Consider the following 19,514-nt stretch of genomic DNA (forward strand, 5'->3'; position numbering starts at 1 on the left):
TCAGTCACAAATTTAGTCTCTCATTATTTTACAATACTATAAATTTCTACAGACTAGTGAACACAGGCTCTGTCTTATCTGTATCTTTTGTCACCCTTATAACTTGGCCACAGTCAGGTCAGAAGATAGGGAGAGACTTTCTCCAAAAAAAAAAAAAAAAAAAAAAAAAGCTTTTACTCTTTCTCCTTTGGCTGATAAGGCACCAGGAAAAAGCTAGTTTGACTTACAAACATAGATAATGTGAGAAGATAGACAGAAAAGTGCTTAAAAATTGTTGTGTACAAGTAGAAGTCCTTTTTCATACCAAATTTGGAACTTTTCTTATATATCTTAGGCCAGTTTGGTAAGGATGTTCCCTGGGTGAAGGCTAGAGAGACTTCTGTATCATTCAACTTCATCTTTTTGAGTTCTATTTTTAGTTACCCCCTTTTCTAACTGGGAAGAATCCCTTTTTCCAGGCTTTCACAACCCCTTCCTTATTGGCAGTGTCCTTATTGTTTCTTCCCCCACTTCCCCCCACACACTTGCACCTGAAACCCCCACTTTGAAGAGGAAAATTCCTCATGGGTTCAGTGAGTTCCCTAAAGGGATGTTGATAGGAAGCACCTTACATTTCCTCTCAGATTGAACTAGGAACCCACCTTGAAGGAGAAAAAAATGGTCCAAGGAGTCCATCTCTCAGGAAGTTTTTCTTTTTTCTTTTTCCTTTTTCTTTCCTTTTCTTTTTGCCAGTAATCCACAAAACAGACAAAGCACCAAAACAGAAAAGCAAAGTTGCAGTTTCCACAGCAGTGGAAGGCCTTACTTTTACCTTGGTTCAGCAGAGTTAGAATTGATGGGGGAAGTCAGGCCTTTGGTTCAGTCTTCCGGTTGAGAAATCCCTTGGTGAAAAGTTCTACCTGAATACTTAAAAGGGAGTTATTCTAAGACTCAGCCCCAAGGACTGGCCTCCTTCCCTTGGTACTGGTGGAGTCTCCACTTGTGATTGAAATTAAAGTAAACTGAGGCACAGAATTCCAAGCATGTTCAATTTATTGGTAAGGCTAGCAGTTGCCAACAAAGGGGGTCCTTAGCTCCTCGGCAAGTCAAAGACTCCAAATGAGGGCAGACAGATCATTTTTACAGACAAAAGGAGAAGCATTTAAAACTAGAAGGCAGTATCATAGATGGGGAAAACAATATGGTTGTTTACAAAATTTGAAGCATCACAGGCATTGAGGGCAATATGATTGGCTAGGAGTGTGAACTAACAACAACCCTTATTTTCATTTAGGAAATTCTGATTGATTTAGTCCACCTATAAGAATAATTAATGGTATCTAGGTAACAGATTTCTTCTAATTGTACAAGGGCAGCTAGTGTTAGAGAGGTAATGGGTTTTCTTGTAATTATAGTGATTTATAGGGAAGGTGAACTTTCAGATTTCACTGAGAGAGGAAAAGAGACTTTCTGAGCTCATGAGCTTTTGAAAAAACTTAGAGACAAACTTGACTTAGGCAGATATGAGAATGTTAGCAGTGATAAGGAATGGAATCAGTTACAAAACAGAATCAGTTTGATTTTTCAGGGTTAATGAGCTTTCAGCTTCTATATGTAAGTACTGGGCTAATGAAACATTTAATGTAAGGTAAGTTTTCTTTAAGCCAACTAAAAATGCAGAATACAGTGGACTTGCTCCCAAGTCTGTGAGCAATTAGGAAAATCCTCTTTCCTTTTTTCAGGAAATTTTATTTCTCCCTGAGCTAAAAATAGTCTTCCATAGTTCCAGTGCTAAGAACCAAGTCCCTACCGAGGGTTACTATAGATTTGATTCCTTTCTGCATGTTGGAACTTTCCAAGCACGTAAGGTTGCTAGAGAGTTGGCCCTTTTCCCCAGAAGCCCTTACAATCCAATAACTTATACTAGTAAAGGACAGAGTTTGAATTTATTCTTTTACATCATGACTGTGTCTCTTACTGCTCCTTGGCTTCAGCTCCTTTGTGACCCAGAAATTCCTTTAATTGGTCTAGGAATTTGGCATTGTCCAAGAATTCTTTCTTGGGGTCTGGGAAGCTAAGAGCGCTGGATTTGGAGTAAAAAAGACTTGCCTTTAAGTCTTGCATGACTCATTTACTAGCTCTGTAATCTTGGACAAGTCACTTAACCTTTTATAAGCCCCATTCCCTCACAGGATTACAGTGAGCATCAAATATAATAATGAAAGTGTTTTGCAAACCTTAAAAATTGTAAAGTGCTATATTAATGCTACCTCTTATCATTTTGGTTACTATTATTATTATCCAGTGTACTCCAGTGCTCTGCCTCTGCAGCTTCACTGCTGCTGGCTTAGATTCCTGAAGCTTCTTATTTTGCCTGAGAACTTCCATTCTACTATTGTCTCTGTCTGCTGACATTGTAGGGGGAAGAAGGGACTAGTTGTATAGATTTCCTTACAGTGAATTGAAGGCTGTATCTCTGACTAGCTTCTCTTGGCTTGTCTTAGCTCTGGGTCTTTTGAATGGTTCATATTCAGTGTGATGTCAAGGAGTATCCAGGATGAGGTGAATTTGTATCTTATCAAGGACATCATCAGTGTTCTCATTAAGTTAAAAAGTCCAAGGAATCTCACACATTTTTGTTTTTGTTGTTGTGTTCATCCTTTGTTGCCAAAGAAGACCATGACATCAGAGAAATGATGACATGACTTGCACTTGACTTTGTTTTGAGTGAGGGAGGGCTGTGCAGGTCACCAGCCTCACTGCTCCTCCAGAGCCATCTGAATCCAGTGACCAGATATTCATCAAGATGACTGGAGATGACCCAGGATGCACTGGGAGACCTTGGCCCCTTTAGGACAAGGTCTATGCAGGTACTCACTTAGGGTGAGACAACGCCCATTCATTGAATAGGCCTTTTTAAGAAGTAGCCAGGGGATGGCGCCTTTAATGAGGCCAAGAAAAAGAAGGACATCAGGCTGGGAGGGAAACAGCAACAGTTATTATTGATAATCACTTTTACACACTTTTTTAAGGATATAAGAAAGGTAAGGGGATCTTACTGACTATTCCCCTGGATACCTTTACACAGGGAAATAAAATACTTCCTGGTAGATTTTTTTTCCTTTTCTCACTTATTTTAGTTCTTCCTTCAGGTTGTCACACTTTCACATTAACCTCTTCTTTCCAAAGTAATTATTTTGTATATTGCTGTTAGGTGTCCCCTAAGTGAGCATGTGAAAACTTCCCCAGTGGAATGGATGGATAAGTACAGTTTGTTGCAGTGGCCATGAATGTGCTATGGAACACTTAGAGCTTGGTCACATGTTGAAGCTAGGTCTTTCCCTGCATCCTGGGCCAGTCATCCTGACTTTTGTCTTGCTAGTGGACTTGAATGACTCTGAAAGAGAGAGTAAGGCTGGTGACTGCCTCAGTTAACTCTGCCTCAGAGTGAAAATATCACCTGGTGTGATGCCTTCTGCCTTTTTGAAACAAAGGACAAACAACAATAACAATGCTATTGTTGTTAAATAGGCATTTACTCTCCAGTGGTAAGTATGCAATCAACAGCAAAAATCCAGATAAGTGTCTGATAAGGAATTTACATTATAAAAGTCAAAGTGAGCACAGAAAAGGAAGGTGAAAATTAGGGTGGAAAGGAAACCCCTAGAAGTGTGGGGCTGAACCAAGTTAGGAGTAAGCTCAGGAGGAGATTATAGAGGGAGGGGGTGTGTGTGTGTGTGTGTGTGTGTGTGTGTGTGTGTGTGTGTGTGTGTGTGTGTGTGTGTGTGTGTGTGTGTGTGTGTGTGTGTGTGTGTGTGTGTGCGTGCGTGTCTGTGTCTGTGTGTCTGTGTGTGTGTGTGTGTCTCTGTGTGTGTCTGTGTGTCTGTGTGTGTCTGTGTGTCTGTGTGTGTTTGTGTGTGTCTGTGTGTATGTGTGTCTGTGTGTGTCTGTGTCTGTCTGTGTGTCTGTCTGTCTTCGTGTCTTCGTGTCTTCGTGTTCTTCCTTCACTGCCAAAGAAGACCATGCCATCAGAGGAATGATGACATGACTTGCGCTTGACTTAGTTTTGAGTGAGGGAGGGCTGAGAGCCAGCTTGGAGGAGGACACTGGGCCAGAGGTCCACAAGGAGCCTAAGGAGTCATGGGGCTAAACCAGATTTCAGAGTTTGTTATTGTTACTAGTATTTATTTCTGTGGCATGATAGTGGTAGAACTTTTATTTCAAAACAAGGTAAATAGCTCATTTTTGGAGCATTCTACATGAGTTGTCTTTTATATTGAAAATTTCTCAGGAAACAGGAATATTAAAAACCAAAATGAGTGATTGTTTTTCCATTACTAAATGATGACAAACTAAATAATAATTATTGAGCTTTTGCAGATAGTAATTTATTTGAATTTTTTCACTTATGTTTTCTATTCTAAAACAGGAGCCAGGAGCAAGTGCTGAGGAATTTGAATATTTGTAACTCTCAGTCTAAAGTGAAGGGGTGACCTTGCCCTTCCATTACTCAAGAAGTTCTAGTGGGTCTGTATTGTCTCTAAGATAATATACAAACCTGGCATTTAAAATTTTTCACATCTAGCTTTAACCCACCTTAAAAGGGTAGTTACTCCCAGTTATATTGTAATTACTGTCAAAGGTAATTGAAATCTAATTTTCTTCAAACTTTCTCCTTCCTGTCCCATTCTAGTAGTAAAAAGTATAACTTAGGCTTGAAAACCTTTTAAACTTAACATATATGGAAGATGCTGATGCTGTACTGTCTCTTGGTCTTTCTTCCATAGACCAAGTACCTGAAATCCCAAACTAAGAAAATAAAGTACTAAAACACCAACTTAAGATCACTTTTAAAATAATCTCCCTTTCCTACTCTTTCTCACAAATCCTGGTACACATTATCCATTGTAATTCCTTGCTTAATATTAATATTCTTCCTACTCAATGGTAGTTATTATGGATTGCTACTAGCCAGAATTACCAGGATCAGGGAGATTTGGGTAGGGAAGAGAGGCACCTAAGAAAGGTTAGAATGCTGATAAGCAGCGTTTACAGCTCCTGAAATTTAACTTTTTGTCTCCACTAAGTTAAGACTAGGGATGATAAAGTACACTCTACTTCAAATGTTCATTAAGGGAAGTTATAGGGAAAGGAAAATGTTTTAACCTCTCTTTATTACTGTAGTTACAGTGCCTCTGTGAAATTGATTAATGTTCTTAAAGTACTCCAGGCACATGCAACGAGGGTGGTGATTTTAAAACAGGAAAAAAAAAAAGTGAGGGCAGGGGAAAATTCTGTGGTAAGATAGAGAATTCTGCGGCATAGTGTTTTATTGATTTTCTTCTCAAAATGCTTGGAGTGGAAGAATTGTGCAAGGGGAACATTTCAAGTACATATAGTCTACCAAAACATCCTTAGCCATATGGATAATTTTAATTCTCTTCAAGGAAGGACTGAACATAGAGATCTTTTTGTTTCAACAAGCAGAGGAAAGAAACAGTACTTATGAGTAGATTAACAACAGAATTTTAGGTTTTAAATCATTAAAAGCACGTTCTTATTAATGACAACTTTAAGAGTAGTTTTCTTGAAATGGTAATGGTCTTTGGGAATTTCAGCATCGAAGAGCGTCTGTTGTTCTTATTCTTCTGAGCAAACAGTTTCTGACAAAAAAGTTGGACCATTTTGGAAGCTGCTTTTTTGCCTTAATACAAGGACATTTTGTTGTTTTAAGTTGTACTTTGATACTTAGAGTAACAAACCTTGCAAATATGCTGATTTGTAAAAAGAGTTAGGCTGAACTAATTATCTGGTTTAGGTTTGGGGTTTGTTTTTTATTCTGTTTTGGCTCGTAACTTTTACTTAAATGGAAAAGCATTTTTGCATTAAATTCATGGCAATAATAATCAACTATGTTTTAAAAGTTTAATAGCAATAGAAGAGAAACTCAAAATATAGAATAAGAACCATTCATAATTATTTAAGAATGAAATACTTTAAAACTACCTGCCAGAAACTGTTTGTATGTACACAGCTATATATAACTATGTATGTATTGCATATCTATGTGTAAGAGAGACAGCATGTGTAGTGGTGAGGGAACTAGCCTTAGACTCTAGAATATCTGAGTTCAGATCATGTCACGGACATGTAAATTGGCTGTGTGACTCTGTAAATCATTTAACCTCTCAGGGTCCCAGGCAGCTTTCTAAAAAAACCAAACAAACTGCAAAACAGTTGATGATCAGTATTGTTACAGAGAGTCTTACACCAGAGGTGTCAAGCATACTGGACAGCATTCCCTGTTGAGCTAGAATTAGATTAAAATGTAATTGAGAAGTATTAAACAAAATAAATAAAAATACAATAGGACATTTTGTTGTTGTTCAGTCATTCAGTCATGTCTAATTCTTCATGGCCCCATGAACCATAGAATGCCATGCTCTTCTATCCTCTACTAGCTACTGTCTCACCTTCTGCTGCCCCCTTTTCCTTTTGCCTTTATCCTTTCCCAACATTAGGATTTTTTCCAATGAGATCTGTCTTCTCATTATGTGACCACAGTATTTAAGCTTCAGTGTTTGTTCTTCCAATGAGTAGTCTGAATTAACTTCTTAAATATTGACCTATTTGATCTCTTTGCTGTCCAGGAGACTCTCAAAAGTCTTCTCCAGCACCACAATTCAAAAGCATCAATTCTGTGGCGTTCAGCTTTCCTTATAGTCCAACTCTCACAACCATACTTTACTACCGGAAAAGTCATAGCTTTGACTATAGGGATCTTTGTTGGCAAGGTGATGTCATTGCTTTTTAGTATGCTATCCAGATTTAATATAGTTTTCCTTTCAAGGAGCAAGCATCTTTTAATTTTATGGCTACAGTTACTATCTCCAGTGATCTCTGAGCCCAAGAATAGAAAATCTGATACTGCTTCCATTTCTTCTCCTCTGTTTGCCAGAAGGTGATGGGATCAGTTGCCATGATCTTACTTTTTTTTAATGTTAAGCTTCAAGCTAGCTTTTATACTCTCCTCTTTTACCCTCGTCAAAAAGCTTCTTAATTCTTCTTCACTTTCTGCCATCAGGACATTTTGTTGTGGTGGTTGTGTTCAGTTGTTTTTCATTTGTGTCCAAGTGGAATAAAAAACCAAACCCTTTGGGGTTTTCTTGGCAGAAATACATGGAGTAGTTTGCTAATTCCTTCTTGAGCTCATTTTTTACAGTTGAGGAAATTAAGTCAAGCAGGGTCACACATCTAGTAAAATCTGAGAGCAGATTTGTACTCAGGAAGATGAGGTCTTTCTGACTCCAGACCTGGTACTCTATTGGCTAACATGACGAAGCAGGATGATGATAAATGTTGGAGAAGATATGGAAGAGTTGGAACACTAATTCATTGTTGGTGGAGCTGTGAGCTGATCTAACCATTCTGGAGAGCAATTTGGAACTATGCCCAAAGGGCTACAAAAATGTGCATATCCTTTGACCCAGAAATGCCACTTGTAGGACTCTATCCCCAAGAGATCATAAAAATGGGAAAGGGTCCCACATGTACAAAAATATTTATGGCAGCACTCCTTGTGGTCTCCAAAAACTGGAAATCAAGGGAATACCCATCAATTGGGGAATGGCTGAATAAATTGTGGTATATGAATGTAATGGAATACTATTGTGCTGTAAGAAATGATTAACAGGAAGACTTCAGAGAGGCCTGGAAAGACTTTTATGAACTGATACTGAGCAAAAGGAGTGAGAACCAGGAGGACTTTATACACAGCAACAACCAGAGCATGCGAGGATTTTTTCTGGTAGACTTAGAACTTCATTGCAATGCAAGGACTTAAAAAATTTCCAATGGTCTCTTAAGGCAAAATGCCTTCCACATCCAGAGAAAGAACTATGGAATTTGATTGCAGAATGTAGCAGATCATTTTCTTTTGTATTACATTTTGGTTTGTTTTATGGTTTCTCCCATTCATTTTAATTCTTCTATGCAACATGACTAAGGTGAAAATGTATTTAATAGGAATGTATATGTAAAACCTATATAAAATTGTATGCCATCTCAGGGAGGGAGCAGAGAGGGAGGGGAGAAGGAGGAGGAGGGAGGGAAAAATAATCTAAGATATATAGAAGTGATTGTGGAACATTGAAAACAAATACAATAATATTTTAAAAAATAAAAAAAAAGAAGCTTACACTCATTAAGTATGTGGAAAATACTAACAAGGTAATGCACCTGTCCCAAAGGTACAAAAATGCCTTGGACGTGAGGCAGTGAGAAGATGGTGAAAAAAATACACAGGAAAGAAATGAGAATTAGGAGTGACAGTGACTATCACTGCACCACAGGTGGCTAAACAACTGAATGACTAAACACCATCAAGGTATAGACAATGTTAATATATAGTTTTCTTTTTTTTTTTTTAGTTGGCTGGGTTTTTTGTTTTTTTTTTTTTTGTATTTAAATTTATTTTAAATAAATAAATAGTTTTCAACATTCATTTCCACAAAATTTTGGGTTCCAAATTTTCTCCCCATTTCTCCCCTACCCCTACCCCAAAACACCAAGCTTTCTAATTATCCCTATCACCAATCTGTCCTCTCTTCTAACATCCCTCCCTTCCCTTATCCCCATCTTCTCTTTTGTCCTGAAGGGCAAGATAAATTTCTATACCCCATTACCTGTATTTCTTATTTCCTAGTTGCAGGAACAATACTCAACAGTTGTTCCTAAAACTTTGAGTTCCAGCTTCTCTTCATCCCTCCTTCCCCACCCATTCCCTTTGAGAAGGCAAGCAATTCAATATAGGCCATATCTGTGTAGTTTTGCAAATGACTTCCATAATAGTCGTGTTGTGTAAGACTAACTATATTTCCTTCCATCCTATCTTGCCTCCCATTTCTTCTATTCTCTCTTTTGATCCTATCCTTCCCCAAGATTGCTCCCTCCTCCCCATGCCCTCCCTTCCATCGTCCCCCCCACCCTGCTTATCCCCTTCTCCCCCACTATCCTGTATTGTAAGATAGGTTTTCCTACCAAAATTAGTGTGCATTTTATTCCTTCCTTTAGTGGAATGTGATGAGAGTAAGCTTCATGTTTTTTTCTCTCACCTCCCCTCTTTTTCCCTCCGCTGAAAAGTCTTTTACTTACCTCTTTTATGAGATAATTCAATTCACCCTGTGCTTTCTTTGTGTGTGTGTGTGTGTATGTGTATGTGTATGTGTATGTGTATGTGTATGTAATCCCACCATCTACCCAGATACTGAAAAAAGTTTCAAGAGTTACAAATATTGTCTTTCCATGTAGGAATGTAAACAGTTCAACTTTAGTAAAGTCCCTTATGACTTCTCTTTGCTATTTACCTTTTCATGCTTCTCTTCATTCTTGTGTTTGAAAGTCAGATTTTCTTTTCAGCTCTGGTCTTTTCATCAAGAATGCTTGAAAGTCTTCTATTTCACTGAAAGACCATTTTTTTCCCCTGAAATATTATACTCAGTTTTTCTGGGTAGGTGATTCTTGGTTTTAGTCCTAGTTCCTTTGACTTTTGGAATATCATATTCCACACCCTTCGATCCCTTAATGTAGAAGCTGCTAGATCTTGTGTTATCCCGATTGTATTTCCAATATGTAGTTTTCTAAGTCAATATATGTCCTTTTTGTATGGTTCAGTGACCCCATTTCTATTTTGAGTTTGATACCACTGCTCTACACCAGTGAAATCACAGATCTTGATTAGAAAGCCACACATACCAAGCATACATGCACACACAAACATCCAACTTGGTAGCTTTGTGACATTGGTTTTTATATCTTAGTCATGATGCTTAACATTAAAGCAAGTTATGGCTTGATTTCCACGTTGCAGTTTGTGGTTAAAACCATTCGTTGAAAGAGACTTAACAGGTGAGAAAGTTGTAGGGTAGTGAGTCACAATATGTTCCTGACTTCTAATTTCAATACTATACTGGCTGGAAACTTGTTTTGTGTTTTTCAACTTTGATGGTTATTTCTTTTCATTTTTTTTCTGTATATTACTCTTTAAATATATCCAATATTCTAGGATTATAATATAGCCTCTATAAGGGAATTTCATTGATTTGTAGAATTCAGTTATTTAAAAACTGTTTTGTGTTTCAGCATCAATATGGCAAATGTTTTCTAGCATTCTCTATATAAATTGCTCATTTGAGAAAATTTTGGCCAAATAAAAGATTTACTTTTATTTCTGTCAATCTGTTTTTTATTTAAATCATTACTAATTTGGTACTGGGAAACTTTATATAGTAATTTTAGTATGTATTTTTCCCTTTTGGGCATTTGTAGTGTTTCCAAATGTTTTGTAGAGAAATCATAGTGACTTATGGGAGTTTTTGTTTTGCTTTTAAAAGCAAATAAGACTTATTTTGCTTGTCGGGTGTTTCCTGGATTACAAGTATTTAGAGTGGGGTTGGCTTGCCAAGCTCTGTTACCACAGAGACCTTTCATATTAGACTGAAAAACTTTAATGAAAATGTAAAACACATATAAAGCTACATTTCTTAACTATTTTCATGAAAAGGGTGATGTGACTAATGGAATTATGGGTCAAGACTTACTAATAAAGAGCCTACATATATATATATATATGTATATATATATATATATGTATATATATATGTATATATATATATATATATACATGTATATATATTCTCAATGCTGACAAGCAGAATATTTTTAAAGCAATTTTCATACATTGTGTTCCCTTTCTTAAATAGTAGTTTTTCTCTAAGTCAAAAGTGTACAGTCTTAGGAAGTGACCTAATATCTTTTCCTATAGATACAGGCTTTAATGCATGTTCATGTCACTCAGTTAACTAGTCAACAAGCATTAAGCTTATGCCTATATGCCTCATATTGTGCTAAGTCTTGGAGATATAAAAATTAAAAAAATAAAAAAGAAGAGGAAAGAAAGGAAAAGAAAGAAGCCAAATTCTGTCCCTGTTCTCAAGAAACTCCCAGTTTAATGGGGAGACAACATACAAATAACTATATCCAAACAATATAGAGACAAGATTAGTTGAAGATAAGCTTGGAGGGTAAACACTAGAGTTAAGGGGGTTAGGAAAGGCTGCTTACAGAAGATGGAATTTTAGCTGGAACCTGAAGAATGTCAGGGAATACAGGAGATGGAGTTGAGGAGGAAGAGATTTCTGCCAATGGAAAACTTAGTGAAAATGCATGGAATCAGAAGAAGGAAAGTCTTGTTCAAGGAACAGTCAGTTGGTCAGCATCACAGAGTTGAAGAGTCTGTGGAGGGAGTAGGAGCCTGGAAGGTGGAAAAGAACAAGGTCATTAAGGACTTTGCAGAGGATGTTATTTTTCATCCTAGAGCTAATAGGAAGCCTCTGAAGTTTATTGAGTGGGGAAAAGGGATGACGTGGTCTGATTTGCACTTTAGGAAGATCACATTAATATCTATGCAAAGAGTAGGAAGAGAGGAAAATATGAAGAGAAAGATGATGAGTTCAATTTAGGCCATGCTAAGTAGTGAATGTCTATGGGACAAAAATAGTATAGAGGAAGAAGGCCCAGGACAGAGCATTTGGGGACATCCATGGTTAGATTCAGCGAAGGAGGGTAAGAAGATGTAGTTAGAAAGGTAGGAGAACCAAGAGAAAGCAGTTTCATGAGAACCTATAAAAGAGAATATTCAGAAGAAGAGGGTTTTCAACATTGTCAGAACCTGCAGAGAGGTCAAGAAAGATGAGACTAGGTAAAGGCCATTAGATTTGAAAATTAAGAGATAATTAGTAACATTGGAAAGAGGTCTTTAAGTTAAAGGATAAAGTCAGAAACCAAACTAACAATGGAAAATTAAGAAGAGAGTGACAGAAAAGGAAGTGGAGTCTCTGCTACACTCCTAAGGAGTTTAGTCATCAAAGGGGATGACAGATACAGTAAATATCAGGATTGATGGATCAGGTGAAGGGATGTGGTTAGTTTTCTTGGATGAGGAAAGGCATAGGAAGTAGAGAAGCAGCCAGTGAACAGGGAGAGATTAAAGATTAATGACAGAATGGGGATGCAAGAGGGAACAATTTGCTGGAGCATATAGGATGGAATGGAATCATTTGTGCATGTGGGAGGGTTTACCTTGGCAAGGAAAAGGACCACCTCTTCATGTGAGACAGGTATGAAGAGAAAATAGGGGTAAAAGGAATCTCAGGTGGTGTAAGATAAGATGGAGTAAGGAGCTCTCAGCAAATGGCTTTAATTTTTTTCAGTGACAAATATGAGGCAAGGTTTTTAATCTGAAAGTGGTAGGGATGGGATGGGATGGGGATTAGGGGAGTCACGTAAATTTTGAGAAGAAATAAAAAAAGTTTGGAAAAGTTGATGTGGTGAGTAGGTTAGTAATAGAATAATAAGAGGAATGTAAAAGGATTGCCATCCTGCAGTGATATCCTGTCTTAGTAATATGATTTCATGAGTTTTTTTAGCTTCATTTTGCATTATATCAATAAGAAATAGGAGTGAAGACAGTGAGCGATGGAGCTAATCAAAGTCTGGGGCTTCTCAGGCCAAAATTTTTTGGGAGGAGGGGGGGTCAAGTTAAAATGGGAGAATGTAGCTGTGGATGAATGGATGAAGCCTGGAAAAGAACTGAGAGGTGAAGGGATAGGAGGGCACAGTGAGGTAAAGAATAAAGAAAGTGGTTGCAAGGCAGTGGGAGAGCTGGAATGACAAAAAATGGTTACTTTAGTTGAAATACCAATTTATTAAATCTATTAGGTCATTTACAGTTTTAAAAAAAATGTGCACAGTTCTTATAATTATAGCATGACATAGAATCGAGTCATAGTTATAATAACCCAAAAGGTGCTGTTGAATATTAGTCTGTTTTAAAAAAAGTGATTTTATTTTGGAATACATAAAATAGTTCTGTCAAAGTACAGTTTCATAACCAACATTACTGATGCATTAATTCAGAAGTGTGCTAAAAGGTGTACTAAGAAGGAGGCAGTGTGATATAACAGAGAAGGGCACTGGATTTGGAGTCAGAGAACCTGATTTCTAATTTCAGTTGTGCCACTTACTATGAGTGTAACCTTCGGTGAGTCATTTAACCCCTCTGGGCCTCAGTTTCCTCACCTGTAAAATGAAGAGGTTAGACCACATGATCTCTTAAAACGACTTGTAGCTTTAAGATTCAATGATTTGATTCAATTAACATTAGTTTGATGGGAGGGGCAGAGTCAAGATGGCAGAGTAAAGGCAGGACTCACTGAGCATCCCCTAACCTCCTCCAAATAAACCTCTTTAAATAATGGCTGTAAACAAATTCTAGAGCAGCAGAACCCACGAAAAGATGGAGTGAAGCAGTTTTCTGGCCCAAGACAACTTAAAAGGTCTGTTGTACCAGGATGAGGGAGGAGCACAGTCCAGTGCAGGCCGCTCCAGCACAGATCAAGCCCCAGCAAACCAGGAACAAGTCTCAGGATGACTGAATCAGTGGCAGTTTCCAGACCTCTCAGCCCACAGACATCAAAGACAACTTTATCAGGTCAGTAGGAAAGGTCTGTCACACTGGGTGAGAGTGGAGCATGATCCAGCTTGGACTGTGTCAGCTCAGCCCTGGCCCTAGCAAACCAGGAGCAGGCCTTGGGAGCCACTGAATCAGCAGCAGCAGCTGCTGCTTCTGGAGCTCTTAACCCACAAAGGGTAAGGGGTCAAACAAACAGAAGATTACAGGGGTCACTTTGCTAGCACTGAGACAGGACTCTGTTATTTTGTCCATATGTGGATCTGGGTTGCAGTCCTGAGTGGCAGTCCCAGGGTAAGGAGAAACACTAGCGCACCAGAGCTTGCAACCACAGTGGAATGGGGATCCTCTTCACAGTTCCAAGACAGAAAAGAGTACTTGTGGTCACTCACAGACCAGAGTACAGGTCAGAAGAGTGGTAAATGCACCTGTCCTTACATCATATTACTGTGGAAGAATTGAAAACTTGTAGGTCACTAGAAGTATCTCTGAAAACAGCTACACACAACCCCTGATGCTTGGAACAATGTGTCCTCCACCCTGAAAGCAGAACTCTACTTGAACAAAGAGTTAAAAAGTCAAGTATGCTGCTGGCAGGGAAAGTGAGCAGACAACAAAAATTTCTCATCATAGAAAGTTACTGTGGTGACAAGGAAGATCAAAATACGTACTCAGAAAATAACCAAGTCAAAGCTCATATATCCAAAGCATCCAAGGAAAATATGAATTGGTCTTAGGCTGTGGAAGAGGTCAGAAAGGATTTTGAAAATCAAGTAGGAGTGGTAGAGGAAAATTGGGAAGAAAAGTGAGAGTGATGCAAGAAAATCATGAAAAACGAGTCAACAGCTTGGTAAAGGAGACACACAAAAAAAATACTGAAGAAAATAACACCTTAAAAACAGACTAGACCAAATGGTTAAAAAAAGGTGCAAAAAAAACCAATGAGGAGAAGAATACCTTAAAAACAGAATTGGACAAAAAGAGACAAAAATTCACTAAAGAAAAGAAACTTAAAAAGTAGAATTGGTGAAATGGAAAAGGAGGTTCTAAAGCTCACTGAAAAAAAATAATTTCTTAAAAATTAGAATTGAACAAGTGGAAGCTAATGACTTTATGAGAAATCAAGAAATAATAAAACATAGCCAAAAGAATGAAAAAAAATAAAAGACTATGAAATATCTCATTGGAGAAAAAATGACCTTGAAAATAGAACTCAGAGAGATAATTTAAAAATTATTAGACTACTGTATCACCAAGGCAATATTCACAGCACTGACTGTGACTGTGAATATGTTGGCGTAGTTCTAAATCATCACATATATAACAGACTCTCCATGTAGAAGGCAGAGGAAAAACATTTATTCAGACACCAGAAAGCCAAATCCATCTTAGTAACCAAGAAGTCAATACACATTAGCACTCCAGGAGACAAAGCCATTCCCAAACCTTCCCCACCCCCTGTTGGGGCCTTCCTACAAGCAAACACTCACAAGGTTAGCTGTGCCTGCCTGTGTCCTCTTTCTCCTCCACCCTAACTTCTTCGCAACTCTGCTCTACCCTTCTAATTCCACCCATTCAGCAAGCTTCTCCCACCACATGTGACTTAGGCTTTCATGTGATTTAAGCAGGTCACGTGGGCCTATTAAAGGGTGGGAAAGATCTTCAGATTAAACAAAAATATATATTAACAGTGCAACTACCTGGAAACCACAATTAAAAAAAAAAAGAACCTAGATAACATAGAAATTATCAAGGAAATTACCTTAATATTCAAGAACCAGAGGGTAAAATAGAAATTGAAAGACTCCACCAGTCACTTCCTGAAAGAGATCCCAAAAGGAAAGCTCTCAGGAATATCGAAGCCAAATTCCAGACTTCCCAGGTCAAGGAGAAAATATTGCAAGCATCCAGAAAGAAACAAAGTATTGTGGAGCCACAGTCAGGATAACACAAGATTTATCAACTTCTATGTTTAAAGGATCAGAGGGCTTGGAATACGATATTCCCAAGGGCAAAGGAACTAGGATTGCAACCAAGAATCACCTACTCAGCAAAACTGAGTATAATGTTTCAGGGGAAATATGGATATTCAGTGAAATAGAGGACTTTCAAGCATTTTTGATGGAAAGACCAGAGATGAATAGAAAATTTAACTTTTGAATGTAGGACTCAAGAGAAGCATAAAAAGATAAACAAGAAAGGGAAATCATAAGGAACTTAATAAAGTTAAGCTGTTCATATTCTTCCATGGGAAGATGATACTTACAACTCATAAGAACTTTCTCACTATTAGGGCAGTTAGAAGAAGTATACATATACAGTGCATGTAGGTGTGAGTTGAATATGAAGGGATGATATCTAAAAATAAAATTAAGGGATAAGAGAGAATTGTACTAGGAAAAAGGGAATGGGAGAGGTAGAATGCAGTAAATTATCTCACAATAAAGAGGCAAGAAAAAGCTTTTACAGTGGAGGGGAAGAGAGGGAGGTGAGGGAGAGTGAGTGAACCTTACTCTCATCAGGATTGGCTCAGAGAGGGAATAGCATACACACTCAGTTGGATATAGAAATCTCTCTTATCCTACAGGAAAGTAGGAGGGGAAAGGAATAAGAGAAAAGGGAAGAAGGTGATAAAAGGGAGGGCAGATTGGGGGCGGGGGGAGAGGTAGACAGAAATAAAGCTTTCTTGAGCAGGGCCAGGTTGAAAGGAGAGAAAATAGAATACACAGATGGGAAATAGGATAGATGGGAATACAGGTAGCAATAGTAATTGAAAAAAAAATAGAAGCAAATTTCTCAGACCACATTTCTCAAACATATAGAGAACTGTGTCAAATTTATAAAAATAAGAGCCATTCCCCAACTGATAAATGATCAAAAGATATGGTCAATTTTCAGATTAAGTAATCAAAGTTATTAATAGTCATGAAAAAAATGCTCTTTTTTCGTGGCAAAGACTTGGAAATTGAGGGGAAGCCCATCAATTGGGGAATGGTTGAGCAAATTGTAGTATGTGTTTATGATAGAATACTACTATGCTATATGTAAGAAATGATGGGCAGGATGCTAAAAAAAATTGGAAAGACTTACATGAGCTGGTGCAAAGTTAAATGTACTGTGTACAAAGAAACAGCAATATTGTAAGATGATTAGCTGTGAATGACCTAGCTATTCTCAGCAGTGTACAATCATCCAAGTTAACTCTGAAGGACTTAAAATGAAAAATGTTATCCGTCACTAGAGAAAGAACTAATAGTGTTTGAATATAGATTGAACCATACTTTTTTTTACTTTATATTTCTTGAATTTAAAAGATTGTTTTGGTCTATTTTCTTTTACAACATGACTATTATAGAAATGTTTTTCATGACTACACATATATAGGTTATGTCAAATTGCTTGCCTTCTCAATGGAATGGGGGTGAGGATCAGGAGGGAAGAAGGGAGAGAATTTGGAATTCAGAAAGTTTTTAAAAACAATTGTTAAAAAATTTTTTACATGTAATTGGGGAAAAATGAAATACTAAATTTTAAAAATAAAATATTTAATTTGATGCTGTTTATGAAGTACCTACTACTATGTGAAAGATGAGTCAAGATGATGTAATGGCTAGAGAGCTGGTCTGGATAAACCATTTAACCCTTCATCATCGGGCAACCCTCAGACTATAAGTTAAAAATTTTTCATCAGAGCTCCATACAAAGATGAAATGACAAATCCTATATATAAAAAAATTATAGGGCACTGCTCTAGATGTTGATGATGGTACAAAGGTAGATATACCATAGATTTTATTCTATAGAAATTTATAATCTTTTGTAGGATGGTTGTTGAGGGACATGTTAATGTTACAATTAGGGCTGGAGTAGGATAAGTACAACAGTGTGGCCCAGACAGAGTGCTATAAGAAATATGGAGAAAGGACATTTTCAGATGAGTGGATGAATTGAAAGGGTGAGGTCAGGGAAAGCTTCATGGAGGAATTGTCACCTAAGTTAGAATGTCAGGGAAGAGAAGGACTTCTAACAGAAATGATGGGTAGAGGAATACACTTAAGACATAAGTGTTATACAAAGTAAATATGAGAGTGTATACAAAGTAAAGAGATGGAATAAAGCAGGTTGAGAATAGAAGGTGAAAAGAGAGTATCTAGTTTTGGTAGAATCAAAAAGGTACAAGAAAGGGATTTACATCAGTTAAAACTGGAAATGTTAGAATCAAATGAAGAAATCCCTGACATGACAATGTGTACTTTATTTTGTAATCAGTGGAAAAGTTTTTAAATAAAGATGATGCAGTTGAAATGATATATTACAATGATCATTTGGCTAACTGTGAAGTATGGATTAAGTAGGATAGACTGTAGACAGGAAGATTAAGCTAGTACTGAGGTATAATGGACAAGAATTGGTTGTTGATTGGATATGAGACGTAAGGAAGACCTCCAGAACTACAAGGTGTCTAGAAGAATGGTCGTGCCATCAACAGAAACAGAAGTTAGGAGAAAAGACCTATTTTTTCAGGGTAGATAGTGAGTTCATTTCTGGACATGTTCTATTTGAGATACTAGTCAGGCAATTGTATACATGGGATTTTGATTTTCAAGAAAAGTTATGGGATAGGGATGTAGTTTTGAGAGAGAGCTGTGCAGAAATGATAATGGAAGTGGATGGGATTATGGAGGAGTATGAAGAGAGAAAGGAGAAAGAGGAATAGACATTTATATAGCACCTAATACATGCCAGACACTGTGCTAAGTGCTTTGCAGATCTCCCTTTGAAGGACCTAGGAAAGAATCTCAGTTGGAAGGGTTCTTAGAGGCCATCTAAGAAGCCATCTAACCATTAGCCCAGTGGTTCTTAAAATGTGGTCCCCAAGAACCTTTCAGAGTGCCCATGAGGTCAAAACTATCTTAATAATAATAATACTAAGATGCTATTTGCCTGTTATAGTACTCCTCACTTTTCCAACTACATATCTGTTGAGGTCATTATTTTTTTTATTTCAACCAAAAAATAGCATGTAATAGATTCAATATAGAAGCAGATATATGAAAATCCAATTTCTGCTGTTAAGCCTGAAATTAAATGTAGGCAAACATTTATTTATTTATTTATTTATTTTTTTTATTTTGTAATGTTTAACAATCACTGCCATACAATTGTGATTTTATCCCCCCCACCTACCCCCCACTCCCCCCCTCCCTCCCCACGACTGCATACAATTCTGTATAGATTCTACATATACTTTCCTATTGAGTATATTTTCACTATAGTCATGCTATGTAGTCAGACTAAGATAAATGAAAGAAATTGTATAACAAATCAGAACATGATACACAAACACATACACATACACAAACATGATCTGCTACAATATGTGAGTGACTTCCATATTTCTCTCTCTGAGTGTGGCAGGCATTTTGCCTTGAGATCCTCCATTGGGATTTTTTTTTTTTTTTTGGTAAGAAGTTCTTGTGTTATTACAAAAATCTAAGTCTACCAGAAAAAACTCTCACACACTGTGGTTGTTGCTGTGCATAAAGTTCTCCTGGTTCTGCTCCTTTCACTCAGCATCAGGTCATATAAGTCCTTCCAGGCCTCTCTGAAGTCTTCTTGTTCATCATTTCTTATGGCACAATAGTACTCCATTACATTCATATACCATAATTTATTCAGCCATTCCCCAATTGATGGACATCCCCTTGACTTCCAGTTTTTGGCAACTACATAGAGTGCTGCTATAAATATTTTTGTACATGTGGGACCCTTTCCCATTTTTATGATCTCTTGGGGATATAGTCCTAGTAGCAATATTGCTGGGTCAAAGGGTATGCACATTTTTGTAGCCCTTTGGGCATAGTTCCAAATTGCTCTCCAGAATGGTTGGATGTGCTCGCAGCTCCACCAACAATGAATTAGTGTTCCAACTTTCCCACATCCTCTCCAGCATTTATCATTTTCTTGTTCTGTCATGTTTGCCAATCTTATAGGTGTGATGTGGTAC

The 19,514-nt window shown here is 37.5% G+C and overlaps 1 protein-coding gene across 8 annotated transcripts in view; it reads left to right on the forward strand.

Annotated features, from left to right (window-relative positions):
- Positions 1-19,514, forward strand: part of SHOC2 (SHOC2 leucine rich repeat scaffold protein) — a 185,762-nt gene that overhangs the window by 96,525 nt on the left and 69,723 nt on the right. The window lies entirely within an intron of this gene.

The sequence above is a fragment of the Notamacropus eugenii genome, chromosome 1 (genome assembly GCF_028372415.1).
Source record: "Notamacropus eugenii isolate mMacEug1 chromosome 1, mMacEug1.pri_v2, whole genome shotgun sequence".
NCBI lineage: Eukaryota > Metazoa > Chordata > Mammalia > Diprotodontia > Macropodidae > Notamacropus > Notamacropus eugenii.